The following is a 17,629-nucleotide window of genomic DNA, read 5'->3' as shown; positions in this document are numbered from 1 at the left end:
CATCATTTTGCTACTGTCATGAATTATCATGTAAATATCTGGTTTCAGATGGGTCATGGCCCACAGCTGGGAACTGCTGAGCTGGGCATTCGGTGTTTACATGCTGCGTTATCAGTCTTGTTGGGTCCCACATTTTCTGACTATGCCCCCATTCCTCCTTTTAGGAATAGTAATGTCTATCTGTGCCATTGTATGCTGAAGTTAATTCACTATTCAAACTCACGGGGTTTTATTGAGACTGTGGAAGACTATGGGGGCTTCTGAAGTAGGATTAAATACACTTTGTATTATCACAGTGGCCTCTGAGCCTTTGGGGCCTTGGAGTGGACTGTAGTGGTTTGAATGAGAATGTCTACCATAGGCTCAAATATCTGACCCCTGGTGGTGACTTAACAGGCTACACCTCACTAGGGGCAGGCTCTGAGGATAGTATGTAGACTAGCCTCAATTCCAGTTTACTCTCTCTATTCATGTGTGTGGTTTAACATGTGATCTCTCAGCTCCCTGCCATGATGGTCTCATCCTTCTGAAAGCACAAGCCAAAATAATCTCTTCCATAAACTGCTTTGGTCATAGTATTTTTTTTTTTTTACAGCAACAGAAAAGTAAATAATACAGACTATAAATAATTGAGGATTAAAACAATTTTTTCTTAATCCTAAAAAGTTCACAATAAATTTGGGCACCAAAAAAGTAAAATGTACTCAACCTCTGTGTTCCACTAAATATTTCAGACAGTGTCCCATCCTCCTGTGTAGCAGATCTGCTCCTCCAGCATCTGGATTTTGGAAGCCATGTACTGATCCTACAACCAAGAAAAGGAAAGACAATAAACAACAGTTACAGTTCCCTGCTGTAATAGTCAGTCCAGCAGCCTGCCCAGCAGAGTCAATAGCTCTGGAAATGAAGTAGTGGAGGCAGTGGTCCTTTCTAGAACCCAAAAGTGCATGTGTCTGGATAGAATATGCAGGCAAATCTCTGGAGGATGAGACCCAAAGAAAATGTCTGAGAGGATCCTGTTGGCTAAAGGGTTATGCCAGTTTGAGGCCAGAGGTGACCTACCCCCAGAAGGAATCTCTCCTCCAATGAGTCCAAATAGCTACTTAAAGGGTGTGACTCATAGCAGACCATGTCCTATGCCTACCACTACTGTGTAGCCCACTGTCCAGCTATGAACCAACATGCATGCACTCAACTGCTATAAGCGAGAAAAATAAAGTTGTAAGACAAACCTAAGCTCTTGAAAAGGGAAGTAGGTAAATGTTAGCAGTGGGTGCAGGGGTTATTAGCAAAAACACAAAAGCAAAAACTGAAGAGCTCTGATAGTAAATCCTGCTGTCCTGAGGTAACTGACACGCAGTTGTGCCGTGAGGAGACAGGAAAGCAGTACTTTTTTTGCAAATCTTTATACTGAGAATGTTCTCAGAATGTAGACACAGTCATTTTCATAGTTATATTTTATTTTATATTTTACATTTTTATGTTATATTTTATTTTATCATATTTTTATTTATTTTATTTTTATTTTATTTTACATTCTATATTTCATTTTATATTTACATTTTATTTTATGTTTTACATTTTATATTTTATATTTTATATTTTATACTGCATGCAACTGACAACTACAAAAGTCCCTAAAGACCACATGTGGCAATTTTTTATCCCACTTTCTGGAGCTGGGGCTGGGAGAAGGAGAAAACAAGCTGTCAACTGAATCATACCACATGTGTACAAACTGCCCCTGTCACTACAGGACCACCCATTGTCCAGCACAGACCCAAGATAAGCACAACTAGAAACTGATTGGGGAGGAGAGTTACATCAGAATGACCCCCCGGACAAAGTCAAAGAAAGAATGTGGGCTTTTGAGGTTTAACAGACTGAGTTCATATCTCAGCTCCACCATTGCAAACTTAGTGACCCTAGGAAAAATCCCTCCTCCTCAGGCCCTCATCTCCTCAGAGGCTAAATAAGATAGCCCTGTTATATTCCCATTAGGTACTGGAGTAGGTAAGTCGACCAGGCAGCAACCCACATGAAACCCAATCAAGTGGCATGGTAATGCCCTCCATCACCATAACATGCCAAGGGGTAGCTATAGGTTCTTCTGACTTCCATATGTACTCAGTACAGGTAGAGTAGGCAAGGCCTGGGGATTAGGCAAAGTGGAGAAAAGTTCACAAGTCTTTGCTTAACAAATGGTGGGTAAGACCTTCAAGTATCACCAAACAACCCCTGACATTAAAGATGATTTAGTATGTAAAGGAATATGAACTATTAATGGATTGAAAGACTTGGATACAATTTACAAAATTCACATTCACAAATATATACAGAGATGAAATCCTTCCGAGTTGATAAACACACTCAGTTAAAGAACAGCTAATTAAAATGCCAAGGAAAGGGTACTGACTGATTTCAGGTAAGAACTATTTAAACTGACTCCAGCATTTATGCAGAAGAACAAGGGGCCAAGAAGGACCAAACTCTCTTGAAAAACTAGAGACTTATCTTGCAATGGAGACTTAGAAAGTTATAGTAACACAGAAAAAAAGACCCAGGCACATATGAAAACCTAGGTAGTATCGTGTATCTGTAGAAGGAAGATATCTAATCAATGATCCTAGAACACACAGGAGGTAAAAATCAGAGTTCTGTCCTGTGTCAAACATGAATAATAATCCACATGTATTCAGGTCTTAAATACATGAATAAAAACTTTGAGAAACATAAAAGCTCCTCCTCACTTAAGTCAGCAGTTCCTGAGTGCCCATGTGACAGCAGGCAGCATAGAATTATTAGGATGTGAGGGCACCATGAAATAACAGAGAAAGTCCAATTTAACTACAACAACAACAACAAAAGCCCAGCAATTTTGTTTTTCTGTGTATCTAAAGATTCCACAAATAAAAACAAACAAGATTTAAAACTGGAAGCTATAAACAGTGTTGGTGGTGCATTCAACTGCTGACAAATTTAGTACCCAAACATAAAGCTAAAAAGTAATGAACCCCCCCCCCAAACAAAAACGAAAAAAACCCAAATCAATAGAAAAGTAGACCTGATTCAAAACAGGGAAAGTATGGGTAGTTAACATGTAAAAAGATGTGTGTGTCCTGGTACCCGAGACGCTAGGTGAGGCCACTGCAGCATCTCATGCCTGCTGGTTATTGCTGAGTAGAGACCAGCTACAGAGATATCAAAGCTAAGCAAGTTGCCCTTGGATTTTGATAGGAGCTAGGTGAGCAGGTGAGAGTGGGATCCAGGCAAGGGGAAGACGATGATAAACTCTTCAGTGTGTCTCTTGTGTGTGCACGTGCGTGTGTGTGTGTGTGTGTGTGTATGTGTGTGATGGAGGCCACCATGACAGGTCTTGCTGTGTAACTTGGCTGCAAGCTGTTGTGGTGAGTAATCTGGCTTTAGAGCCCTGCTCCCTTCCCCCTCCCAAACCCACCCCCCAGTGCTGGTACTCCCTTCTCCCACTGAGATGTGTCTGCTCCATTGGTTCCAGTGAGGAAGGTTTGAATCTGGGCTAAGCCCTTCCTACCATGCTGTCTCCACTTCTTCAGCACTTTTACCTGCTCCACCTTACATCAAGCTGAGGGTCACCTGCCTAGAGGAGGTGCTCACCTGAGTACAGCATGAGGACCCACCCACCATCCCCCCATCTATCCAATTCCTAGAAAGCACTGGCAAGTACACAAGGAACCATCCCCCTTCTGCTAGAATCCCCATTCTTCCTAAGATCCACACCCACCTTCAGCATGTCATGTGGTAGTGACATTTAAGAAATGTGTCTTTAAAACTCGATTTGCTCTAGTTTGTGGTTTGTCATAGGAATTCTGAAAATACTAAGTAATTAGAACAGGTAGTGGGGTAGTAAAATTTTCTTCTCTTCCAGGGAAGAGTTCTAATAGGAGCAGGTTGTAAGATCTCTAACTTCTAACCTCACACTAGAAAGGGTGGGTGCACCAGCAAACTGCTGCCATGCTTGTAGAAAAGATAAATGTATTTGGTTTATTGTAAACAGATTCCAGATCCATGCTGTGTGCATGACACAGACCATGACCTACAAAGAGTCCCCCCTGCCCCAAACCAATCTAGAATCATTCTGAAGGCATCACAGACCGTTATACCACCTGTGGCCAGCAGGTGGCGAAATGAGACTGGCCAGGAGCCCTGGCTGCTGAGTGACAGTCACTGGTCAGAAGGCACTAAACATCTATGCCCAGAGTCTTTATATAATTAATATTTGTGCAGTGTGGCAAACCAAAACGATAGGATGAAACTAAAAAATAGGAAAGAAAAGGGCACGAGGGGCGGGTGGACATTGCTCCCAGAGTGGGACAGAGTGGGCACCCCGATCGAGCATGGGTTCTGAGCAAGCGGGCTTTGGAGCTTCACAAGCCCTCTCTCTGCACCCCAGAGCACTAGCGGAGCAACCAACTCTGGGGGTTCACTCCCTCTGGGACGACGCCCCGCTCCCAGCCTTAGCCCGCTGGCCCTGGAGGGATCTGCGGCACCGCTATAAGCACTCATGGGTAGCCGGCTCACCTGCATAACTAGGCTTCTTTGGAGAGACTGCAATTTGACTGCTCTTTCTCAGGCGGCTGCACCACCGGCCAGACGAAGCATCCGAGGTGAAAGGGCGCTGGGATTCTGGCTCCGCAGAATTCCAGCTCGGGGGCCCCACCACCTTGTGGGCACAAGGCTCCCTTGCTCTGTGACTTTGAGGAGCCTCTGTCGGCTCTGGGCTGCCTAGGTGGGCCACAGGCAGAAAGCCTCGGAAACCGCTGCAGCTGCAACCGCTGGGCCAGCCCTGCTAAATCCCAGCCCTGACTCTGAAATTGCCTAAAGCCCCTTCACCAGTCTCTGGGCCCCACCCCCTAAATTGCATCCGACCAATAGGGTCAAGGTTTGTCTGGCTCCGGTAGGGGAGCTGCCCCTTCCCCAATGAACAATGTCTTTACTAGCATTAGCGGTCTGCTTGTGGGCCTAAACTTGTGTGCCAGACCCTGCTAAATGTTGCGGGCTCAGTGGCTGGGAATGAACTAATACCTCAATGGGAAAGCACTGGTCTCTTGCCCCAGCAAGGGCAGCGAGCAGATGAAGAGAACTGGAGACACCAAGAACCCAAGGAAACCAGAAGATAGGGCTACGGGAAAAGGCTGGAAGAAAATGAAACAGCAGCCACTACCAGGCTGGCCTCCGCCCCCCTATGAACATCAGGCCTGGCTAGCCTGGGGCACAAGGTCTTAAGAGGTACCTTTACACACACACACATACACACACACACACACACACACACACACACACACACCACGCTTTTGCGCACGTGGGAATGGCTACTGCGTATCAGTAGAGAGACTGCAGCAGAGATGAAAGGTGTAGGAAAGCGCCCTCTGGCCTCCATGGGGCACGCTGCCCTCCCTGCCCCTTCCACGCGCATGCGCACTTGCAGCCCCGAAAAACTCCTGCAGCTGCACAAACCCTGCTTCCGCGTTCCCGAGAGGGACGGCAGGCTTCAAGGGGCAGGCAGCTCAAGTGAGGCGCTGCTTTTGCCAGCAGTAGAGCAAGGTAGCAATGCTTTTGGTCACACATGGGTCCTCTCAGAACCGAGGTCAGAGCCTGCCAGGGGAACATCTAAAACAGCCCTTGATGCTCTTGTAAAGCACTGCAAGGAAGACAGCCTCCCCTGAGCTATGCAGGAGTCTGCATTGCTGACGTGGGGCCACCAGGTCATGACAAACTATAAAAACTAAAAGACTGTGGGGTGTGGGGGAGAGGGTGAAGCAGAGACCGAATCTCTCCTTTGTGCAATGAATCAGTGTGGGAGCTAACTTTTACCAGGCTCCCAGCATCTAACAAGGAGCTCAGGCTCTGGAAGGCACTCCACAGGGACAGCTAGATGGATGATGCCCTTCCTAGGAGTAGAGATATCAACCTTGGAACCCTCAACCTGGGCCCCAAGGGGGAGAAAGCCCTTGAGAAAACACAGGAGTGCTACTGCCTGCCTCTAGGCAGCAGAAAATGTACTTAGGGGAAGAAGTTACTGGAGGCACTGATAGACTCAGATGGCTGTGGCTGTGCAGAGAGGGGGATAGTGACTCTAACTAGGGAGACTTCACCTTCACTTGCCCCACCCCACCCTAGAGGTGATAACATGACCTGGTTCCCCCTGCTATACTTGGCTCTATCTTGGAAGGATGTTGCACTGTGCTGTACCCAGGTGATCAATACACATGCTGCAGGCTATAGCCCAGACTAAAGACCCAGAGGGCTCAAAAACACAAAAGCCAAGGGTCTTTGTGTAGTCAGCCCCTCTCTACTAATAAAAGAATCAGAAAGGACCACTAAGTCCTAAACCAAACACAAGAGGAAAACAAAGACATCAAATAATAAGACCAAATAATAAGAATTAAAATAGTAATTACTGCAATCTTTTCCTCCTTCACTTCTTCCCATGTGAATAAGGTGCTATAGAAAGGAGCTTCTTAACTAGTGATTTAAAAAGCAGTGATTTTGTGTTTTATTTTAACATTCTTAGCTTCTTAGAGTATATGTGACCAAAGTCTAAGAAATTAAATTTGCCAAGATACATTGAATAAAATTTTGCATATTCTAGAGACTAACTCTAAAAACTGTACTAGGATCCACTCAAAAGTAACATTTACCAGCAAAACTTGTAATTATAAACAGTATGATCTAGCCAGGCAGTGGTGGTGCACGACTTTAATCCCAGCACTTGGGAAGCAGAGGCAGGGGGATTTCTGAGTTTCAGGCCAGCCTGGTCTACAGAGTGAGTTCCAGGACAGCCAGGGCTACACATAGAAACCCTGTCTCATAAAATCAATCAATCAATCAATCAATCAATCAATCAATAAACAGTATGATCTGCCCTAATTAAGCAAAGCAACTATTTTGATTGATTAGTACTTAATTTTAACTTAACATACCGGTCCTGAATGATTCAGTCATCACAGAGACAAGAGTACAATACCACAGTAATGAAAATATAGCTCCAGCTTTTGTCTATATAACAAAGAACTACACTAAGCACTGAAGAGTGCTAATATGCACATACATTAAGATTCATGGCCCCAGAGAAACAAAGTGAAATCATCTAAACCAGGCAATCGAGCAGTGGTGTATGAGCAGAGATCTTAAATACTAAACATGTATCAGCCAGCTGCAAAGGTTAAAAAAAATGCAATACTGACATACATATTATGAACAATTTTCTGTGGGGATAAACATACACAAATGTGACCATAAGACTCAAAATTAAGAAAAAATTGGGGAGTAATACCCACTAAACAAAGACAAGTGCTAAAATGGTCAGAAAGGAAAGAATCTAGATTGGGTGAATTAAAACTCAGAAAGAGGTTATTTGGACTCAAAAAAAAAAAAAAGGAAAATAAATTTAAATAAATAAATAAATTGGGGGTGGGGACAGAAACTGATGGAACAGTCTCACCATGCAAAAGAAAGTGGGTGAGTAGTTATCTTAGAGTTTTATTACTATGAAGAGACACCATGACCAACATGACCAAGGATACTTTTTTTTTGGGGGGGGGGGTTTCGAGACAGGGTTTCTCTGTATAGCCTTGGCTGTCCTGGAACTCACTCTGTAGACCAGGCTGGCCTCGAACTCAGAAATCCACCTGCATCTGCCTCCCAAGTGCTGGGATTAAAGGCGTGCGCCACCACTGCCCAGCCAAGGATACTTTTATAAGGAAAACATTTCATTGGGCTGACTTACAGTTTCAGAGACTCAGTCCATTATCATCATGGTGGGAAGCATGGCAGCATCCAGGCAGACATGGTGCTGGAAGATTTGAGAGTTCTACATCTTGATCTGTAAGCAGCAGCAGGAGACTGTGTCCACACTGGGCACAGCTTGAACATCTATTAAAACCTCAAGGCCCATCTTCACAATGACATACTTCCTCCAACATGGCCATACATACTCCAACAAGGCCACACCTCCTAATAGTGCAGCTCCCTATGGGAAAAGCATTCAAACACATGAACCTATGCGGGCCATTCCTATTCAAACCATCGCAGTAGATAAGTCTTCAGACAGGAAGTTCATAGCTAAAACTATATATAACTTAAAATTTCCAGATATCTTCACCAACCCACAAGAAAAACTATTCAACCACTGCAGAGATTAGACCCAGGAAGAGTAGACAGAGCTGGTAGAACAGACAGCAAAAACAAAGGGTAATTAGGTGATACTGTTTCCAGACTGAGAATATGGCCCTATCCTGACTTCTTTGACAAAACCAAATGTTTTATGCTGTGTATTACCCTTTCTCAAGCAAAAAAGACCATCAGATCCTTTCTTAGGAAAATCACAGCATGCACAACAAAGGACCTCAGGGCCAACCCTAATCCTGAGTTCCTGCATGAAGATCCTGAGAGATGAAGTGAAGCCTGGGTTGCTCTAAGGACTCCAAGGTGTTGGAGGCACCAAAGCTGTGAGACACCTGCCAGGGAGATTGGCTTACACAGAGTGGAACCAGCCTGTTAGAGACATAGTCTGCAGGCAGAAAAGATGGAGGGATGGAGCCATCTAAGCCCTCTGATATCAGATGTTAAGCTAGAGAACTGGCTTTCAACCTTCCTAATGCTGTATCCCTTTAATACAGTTCCTTGTGTTGTGGCGACCCCCAACTATAAAATTATTTTTGTGGCTACTTCATGACTGTCATTTTGCTACTGTCATGAATTATCATGTAAATATCTGGATTCTGATGGGTCATGGCCCACAGCTGGGAATTGCTGAGCTGGGGATTCAGTGATTACATGCTGCATTATCAATCTTGTTGGGGCAAGCATTTTCTGTATGCCCCCATTCCTCCTTTTAGGACTAGTAATATATATATCTGTGCCATTGTATGCTGAAGTTAATTCACTATTTGAACTCACGGGGTTTTATTGAGACTGTGGAAGACTATGGGGGCTTCTGAAGTAGGATTCAATACACTTTGCATTATCACAATGGCCTCTGAGCCTTTGGGGCCTGGGAGTGGACTGTAGTGGTTTGAATGAGAATGTCTACCATAGGCTCAAATATCTGAACCCTGGTGGTGACTTAACAGGCTACACCTCACTAGAGGCAGGCTCTGGGGATAGTATGTAGACTAGCCTCAATTCCAGTTCACTCTCTCTATTCATGTTTGGGGTTTAACATGTGATCTCTCAGCTCTGCCATGATGGTCTCATCCTTCTGGAAGCACAAGCCAAAAAAATCTCTTCCATAAACTGCCTTGGTCATAGTATTTTTTTTACAGCAACAGAAAAGTAAATAATACAGATTATAAATAATTGAGGATTAAAACAATTTTTTTCTTTTTTTCTTTTTTTCTTTTTTTTTCACTCTTTCATGTGATTTTATTTTCTCCCTTCAACCATAATAATATGATATCCAAATTTTGTTTTAACTGGTGGGTCTGTAAACACAGGCTTATCCATCCCACTTACAGGCAAAGCAAATGGCTGCTTCTTGAAATGGCACCACCATGGATCCTCTGGTCATCCAACCCAAGTCTCCCCCTTGTCTGGCTTTATCTTCACTATATTGTGTGGCCACTTCACTGAATCTCATCCCAGACTTTAACTTTTCCATAGCTTCCATGATTTTCCCATGTTTTTCACATAGAATATGTTTGACCTTTACTGCACTGCCACCACCTTTAGGACCCTGAGACTTATTGTCAGCACTGTCACTCCCAGAGGCTGCACTTCCTTTCCCTCCTTTTCCAGAACCACTTTTCCCCTTCGGCGGCATCTCTTAAGCTTGCGGTTGAACTCCAACAATTTTTTTCTTAATCCTAAAAAGTTCACAATAAAATTGGGCACCAAAAAAGTAAAATGTACTCAACCTCTGTGTTCCACTAAATATTTCAGACAATGTCCCATCCTCCTGCATAGCAGAACTGCTTCCCCAGCATCTGGATCTTGGCAGCTATGTACTGATCCTACAACCAAAAAAAGGCAAGAAAATAAACAACAGTTACAGCTCCCTGCCACACAATTAACTTAAAAGCCCCCTGACTGATTTATAAATAGTCTCACTTTTTTAACCCTAAAATAATTAGGCTTCACTGTTTTCATTATCATGTCTTTAAAGTAAAGCTACAGGTGACAACAGTGGTATGTGTTGTCCAAACTGCAAATGATTTGTTTTTACTGATTATTAAAATTTTATATGTTCACTGTATTTTCTCAAAAATTGACACATAAAAAGAAATGTTTTACTCTGTATAGATGATTAACTGACAACACTATGTACTATATACCAGATACTTATATATTTTTCCCAACTCTCGGTATTTCTAGCAATGCTGACATAAACTAAAATATATTAAATTCTTCTGTGCAAGAATATCTACTTCCTCAGGACAAAATCCTTGACAGTAAAATAAACTTTAAGGGTTAGGGTTTATGAACACTGAAAATACAGAGTTGGTGTATAAAGTCACATGTTATACCTGAAGCCATATTATAAAATGAAAATAACAAAAATTATCTAGATATGTAAATATCTTTAATCATTAAAACACACCTATTTCCCAGTCATCATTTTCTGCTTGCTTCCTGCAACACTGCCACATGGTGGGTGGAGCTTCTCTATGGGAGAAAAAACAAGTTGATTTTATACCATAATGTACTCTTCATTGATCTTCTATCAAGGAAAATGGGAAATTTGAAAATTTAAATGTCTGATTAAGGCAAGGCAAAAGATTACTGCCAAGTAAACCTTATCAAAATGCATTATTCTCAAGTTGCTTTCTCTGTTCTATCTGTCCAGAGAACATCCTCCCTACCATTTAAGCCTCATATGAAAACACTTTTCAATTTTCCAACTGAGTCAGAGGGGTCGATGGAGAAAGAATCTATGCCCTCCTGAATAACAACACTTAATATTCACTTTGAATAAAACATCAATAAGTCCAACTAACAGTCACTTACTTTTTAACGCTAACTAGTTAAACAATCTACTAAAATATTCCCTTTATCATCTGACCTAAAATGGGCCTTAAACCGTGTCATACTAGCCACTCAAGAAAACACACACAGTATAACACATTCACCATACAAACGCATCCCACAAGAAGTTCGTTAAAAGAACACATCACATGCCAGGCAGTGGTTGTGCATGCCTTCAATCCAAGCACTTGGGAGGCAGAGGCAGGGGGATGATGGTGCTGGAATAACGATCAATAATCGGTAAACAGTAAACAATAATTGTCAATACTAATTGATAACCAATAATGATCAATAATTGATGGCACACATCTTTAATCCCAGCACTTGGGAGGCAGAGGCAGGTGGATTTCTGAATTCGAGGCCAGCCTGGTCTACAGAGTGAGTTCCAGGACAGCCAGGGCTACACAGAGAAATGCTGTCTCAAAAAAAAAAAAAGTAATTCATTTGATAACTCATTTAAGAGCACCTTATGCTCACCAGGGTTTCTACTGAGGAAAGGCAGTGAGAAAATTCTTACTCATGGTGTAGTGAGGAGGGTAGACAGGTCTGACACTGAGCTAGATGCTAACACTATGGATATGAATCAGGGGTGCAGCAATTGCCTACCATTCAAGAGGTGATGGGCTTGGTGTCAATACTGAAAAAAAAAAACCTACAAAACCAAGCAAACCCCATAGGAAACAAAAACTGTGTTGTCTATACAAAATTGTCCCAAGGCACAGATGCCTCCCAAGTAGTGGAAATTAAGAATAAGAGGAGAACAAAATTTACAAAGATCTGCTACTTCTCTCCAAATGGGATTTTTTACTCTCTTAGAATAGGTAGTCTGTCAACTCCAAAGGAGGGGCTGAAAAGTGGGCCATGTTTTTAACAAACCCCATACTAAGTTAATGAGAACTGGAGTCTAAGAATCTTCCAAATATACTGATCTCTATATTAGGTTGTTAGTATCTTAGAAATAAGAACAAACTAGAAGTAAACAATTAAGTTTCCCAGAAATTAAGCCCCACTTCTGTTAGAAGTCCGCAAGCAGCTTAGAACACACAACACCAAACCAAACAATTCCAAAGGGAAGGGGGTTTATTCAGGGCAAAGATGGTGGGGAGAGAAATAGAAGAAGAAAAAGGAAGAAGAGAGCGAAGTCATGGGGTTCCACCTGTTTTATATGGGCGGTGACAGAGTCTCTCCCAGGTAAAGGTGAGGTAACCAGGTGGATTCTGGGAATGTATGGCTGTTGCCTTGGCAACAATGTGGGGGTCACCTAGATGTGATGTCACTGGGTTCAGAGCCTGATACCAACAACCTCACATTAGTTTATCTGTGAAGTGGACTGAAGTAACCCTGGCAAGAAGCAACTGGCAAGAACAACTGTATTCCACCACGACAGCACTTTTGTTTACTCTACAGTCAATTTACAAATACAACTGGGACACAAAGAAATAAACTATACAAATGAGAGCAATCTAAGAACAAAATTAGTGGGTAGAGAACTTTAGCCTTTTCAATAACCATGCTATGTCCCAGAAGATTAAGCAAAGGATAAAAGTTAACTTATAAGTCTTTAGCCTTAAAACAAACTACAAATCTGTTTTAAGTTCAAGCCAACATAGGCTAGCTAGCTATGCAGCCAGATGTAAAGTGCTACCTTACCTTCACTTCGAGTTACAAGAAATATTTGTTAGCTAAAACAAATATACAATGAGTTCATTGGTGTGCACATTTAGTCATATGACATAACTCATGATGTGACACAAATGCAGAGAAAGCAACCTGTGGCCACTCGAGGATTCAGTGAGATAAGCTTAGTTTGGACCCAGTCCTATCTCTCTTCTCTTTTCCCTTACCTTAACCATCAGTTTTCTACTTACTTACAACTGAGGACATTAAGTATAGTGGAATCCAGGGACATCTGTAATCAGTTCAATACCTGGAACCTACACAGAAACCAGACTCCTACCAGATGCCCCTGACCTCCACTTGTTGAGGTTTAGTCTGTCACTATGTATTGTAATGTTAACTGCAGGCCCCCAAGGCCTGACTGTCCCAGAGACAAGAGAGTCCACACATAGACCCAAGTGATGCTATGTCATGTTGCCCCCAAATTATTTCCGACTGCTGAATAGAGATGCCAACAGGCAATACCTGATACCTGGACAGAAGAGACAGAAGCAGGTTTTAGCATTCCAGGACTTCCCAGGCATCAGAGAAGAACCTGGAGAGGAAAAGATGATAAAGGGAGGAAGCTGCCGTGGGTTACGTGAGTCGTAAAATAATGACCATGTGGGTTGGCTAATTGGAGTTAAAAGCAGCACAGACAAAACATGGCAAATTATATAGTGGGATTATTGGCTGGGATAGAGACATAACAGCTAGAAGATCAACATCTGCTCTTATGCTAATTAAGGCTTCTAGTAAATACAAAGGTTGTGTGTGTCTTTTATCTTAGAACTAAATGGCCAAAGGCAAGGTAGAACCCCTGAGTTGGGATTAATTTCTACAACATCCACATACACAACTCCTGCACACTCACACACATAAAAATAATAAATGTAATTTTTAAGATTTATTTATTATATTTGTATGAGTATACTATAGGTATTTTTAGACATACCAGATAAGGACATCAGATTCTATTACAGATGGTTGTGACCCACCATGTGGTTGCTGGGAATTGAACTCAGGACCTCTGGAAGAGCAGTCAATGCTCTTAACTGCTAAGCCATCTCTCCATTCCAATAAATGTAATTTTTAAAGAGGGTTAAAGCACTTGTCATTAAGCATGAGGACCCAAGTTCTATCACCAGAACCCCAGTGGTCTGACAACCTCCCTACTCATTGTCCTCTGACCTCCATATATGCACACGAACACATGATAGGATGATAAAGGGAGGAAGCTGCCGTGGGTTAGGTGAGTCGTAAAATAATGACCATGTGGGTTAGACATACATACACAGAATAAAATAAGGTCATTATAACTTACTTAGTTTGTGTATTTATTAAAGGTTTTTCCCATCATCTCTTCTTGACCCAGACTCACTTCTGTCTTTGGTTGACATAGCTCGTTCCCCACATCTACCTCTCCTTCCCTCAGACCTATCATGCTCACATGTGTTTCTCCTCCCTTAATGTCCACTTTTAAATCTATATTAAATGCTTTATAATCTACAGTTCTGGGGACTAGACAGATTGTTTCCAGGTTAAAAGAACTTGCTGCTCATGTGGCCTGGAGTCCAAATTCCAGCATCCTTCAAACACCCGTGACTACAGCTTTCATGAATCAGACAATATCTTCTTAGGCAGAAATAATGAAAAACTTCCAGTAATTTGGAGGAACATACAAATATATGCAAAACTTTGTCCTTTTAAAATGTAGCTCACAAAAGAGTTAGGACCTGGGTCATGAATCAAAGAGAAGTAAGTAAATATCCTGGTTCCTTTATACCATGTGACCCAACCAAGTACTATTATCTCTACAAACCTGTTTCTGAGTGTGCCGAATTTATACGGTGCTTTTGAATATTAAATGGGAAGCCACTTAGCAAAGATTTCTGGAACATAGCTCATACATAGTAATTTGCCAATTATTATTAATTTTTGGAACAAATGTTAAAAAGACAAGCAGTGTTTATCTTTCATTTTAAGTGTCAGGCACATGGCCTACAATCCTGACTTAAAGTTGAGACTGAGATACAAAAGAAATTATAAAAAGCCATTTGCCAAGGGTAAATGATAAGTAAAATATCTAGTATTATGGAAATATAATTGACACAGGCAGAATCATGAGTTTGTAAGAATAATTTGATGCATAATCTCAAGGTTTTTATGATTAAATATATTATTTCATTTTCATAAACAATAAAGGAAAAAACAACACATTTTTAAAAAGATCAAGAGATCAAAAGAGAGGAAGGGGCAAGCAGCCACCTTTACAGCGGGTCAGGCCTACCTGGCTGTTGCCAGGTAACTGGGGTGGAGTATAGACAGAATGCTAAGAAATAATCAGGACATCCTTCCTCTTGTCGGTCAGATTGATACCTCCACTGCACCTTGTACTGGACTATGCAAGCTGTTCACCCTGATTACAGGAAGAAGGCAAGTGCTGTAAAGAAAACTCAGGTAAGGTCTGAAGTCAGGTCCTGGTAGGTGCAGGATCATTGCTCTCATAGGGGAGAAGGAGCCTGAACAGCCAGAGCTGGAATGCTGGGTTCTCCCCCAGGGCTGGTTGGGGTGAGATTCCTCTTTGAAGACAGAAACAAATGCTAATGGAGTGCAAATTACTCTTGAGATCTGGAAAAGGTCTGACCCTGGTCTGGAAGCACAATTTAACCTTGAAGAGTGGCAGGACTCACTGGTCAATTGGGAGCCTCAATTGCCAATCAGACAATGGAGGCGGGTTCTTCCCAGTGTTATTTTGCAAGTTTGCTGTGCCTGTGCAGGCTTGAATGGTCATCTGTGCCCTGCTCTGAGCTCTGCTGGGTGTGCTGTGTGGAGACCTCAGGGAAGCTCTGAAATCAAGTCATGGTGAGCACAGGATCACTGCCCACAATGGGTAGGGGCAGGTGGCTAAGCAGAGGGAGCTGGGGTGCTGGGTCCTCTCTGGGGCTGCATGGGAAGCATCAGCCAGATGTGACCACCTGTGAGGTCCCTGGTGATACTCCTCACGTGTTAGATCAGGAGGTAACCTCTGAGTAATGTCACTGTCGTGGCTGATTCTGAATCTGCCCAAAACATTTGGACCAGTTGCTTTCCTGTAGAAACCTGGGTGGTTTCTCTGACTCTGCAGCCCATGTGTCCAAATCCTTTTGTCTTTTATAGTATACATTAGGAAGACAGGTATACCTGGGCAGTGGTTGCTCATGCCTTTAATCCCAGCATTTGGGAGGCAGAGGCAGGGGGATTTCTGAGTTTAAACCCAGCCTGGTCTACAGAGTGAGTTCCAGGGCAGCCAGGGCTACACAGAGAAACCTTGTCTCGAAAAACAAAATATAAACAAAACCTGTTTTTAAGAAGACAGGCATAAATCTAACAGATCCACTTTCATACATTACTTGTTTTTGTTTTGTTTAGTTTTTGTTAATTTTTTTCTGTCGCAGTTTTTTTTATATTGCTTTATTTTTTACGTTTAGTGTTTGATTATTCTGTGGTAAAGGGACTTTTGTTTTTCTCCAGTCTGTTGGGTGTTTTGGATGCTTCTTGTTTATTAACAGGCATCTTCTTTGGTTTAGGAAAAGTTTCCTTGAAAATATTTTCTATCAGCCCTTTGGGCTGATAGTCACCTTTCTCTATTCCAGTCATCTGTAGTTTTTCCCTTTTCATGTTGCAGAATTTCTGGTTGTTTAGGGCCAGAAAACTTTTAGAATCCACATTTTTTGACCAATGCATCCATTTTTGTTTTATTCATGTTTAATGCTTGAGATTCTCTCTTCCTTTCCTGTTCCCTCTGTGAACCTTACCAATGTAGTTGTCAGGGCACAGGTAACTTCAATGCTCTGCTCTCAGGAACTTAGCAACTGCTTAAGTCATTCCCTGCATCCACCACCTGCTGCTGTTGTCATGTATGCTTTATATACACGGACCACCAGCTACACAGCTCTCTCTGTTTGTTCCCTGTCTCTGTTCTCTGCACATGCCCCCTCTCTATTCTCTGTCTCTACTCTCAGGTCTCTCTCTGCTCCCTGTCTGTCTGCCTGTCTGCAGGTCTTCTTCTGTGCCTCTATGCCTTCCCCAAGTTCTTCCTTGCCCAAACAAACTTTTTTGCACCTTAACTGTTCCAGGTTTTAATTTCTCAGGACCTGCTGTGATAGGATAGGTTGGCTCTTTTGGTGACATATGTTCCTGGTCATTATTTATTATATTTCCATGATGGTGTCCAGGCCTCTGGGTCTAGAGTAATTATTGATTTAGGTACTGATTCTGGATTTGTCTTGCTTGTGAGAGATAGTGTTGATTGATTAGGAAGGCTCTTCCACTGAGGGATGCAATATCCCAAACAGGTGGTCCTGGGCTGGATGAGAGAGCAGGCTGAGCATAAGACAGTGACCAAGCAAGAGAGCAAGCCAGGAGACAGTGTTTCTCCATGATTTTTGCCTTCAGTTTCTAATCTAACCTCCAAAAATGATGGACTGTGATCCGACAGAATCATGTACAACCATTTATTACCTGAGATGCTTTTGCTTAGAGGATTCAATCACAGCAACAGAGTAGCAAGTTAGAACAACAGCAACAACAAAATGGTATCAAAGGGTTATTTTGCTGCTGTACACAATCTATTTGTAGATTGTATCCTTGTGGACAGGACAAATTTTGGGTAGAAAGGTTTTCGGATTGGTTGGTGTCTCTAACTCTCCTCTGGGGGTCCTGCCTGACTGCAGATGTGGTCTCTTCTGCGTCCATATCTAATTGCTATGCATCTCAGCTAAGATGGACCACATAGACTCCTAGTGCCCTCCAATCTGTGGTCTCTGACACATCCTAAATGTACTGCCTCCCCCCAGCCAGCTGCAGATTTTGATTCATTTTCCCCCACTGGCCCTCTCTTGTCTCTCACCACACCTGTTGCTGGTTCTCCCCAATTTCCCCTTCTTATCTGCTCTCCCATCCAGTTCTCTCTCTTCCATCTGCCTCCTAT

The 17,629-nt window shown here is 42.5% G+C and overlaps 1 pseudogene; it reads right to left on the bottom strand.

The window, feature by feature from the left end:
- Positions 1–9,382: 9,382 nt before the first annotated feature.
- LOC143437326 (peptidyl-prolyl cis-trans isomerase NIMA-interacting 4 pseudogene) lies at positions 9,383–9,817 on the bottom strand (annotated as a pseudogene).
- Between the last annotated feature and the right edge of the window lie 7,812 nt (positions 9,818–17,629).

Source organism: Arvicanthis niloticus, chromosome Y (assembly GCF_011762505.2).
Source record: "Arvicanthis niloticus isolate mArvNil1 chromosome Y, mArvNil1.pat.X, whole genome shotgun sequence".
NCBI lineage: Eukaryota > Metazoa > Chordata > Mammalia > Rodentia > Muridae > Arvicanthis > Arvicanthis niloticus.
Note: the sequence above shows the minus strand (reverse complement) of the source record. Positions and strands in the feature narration are given on the sequence as shown.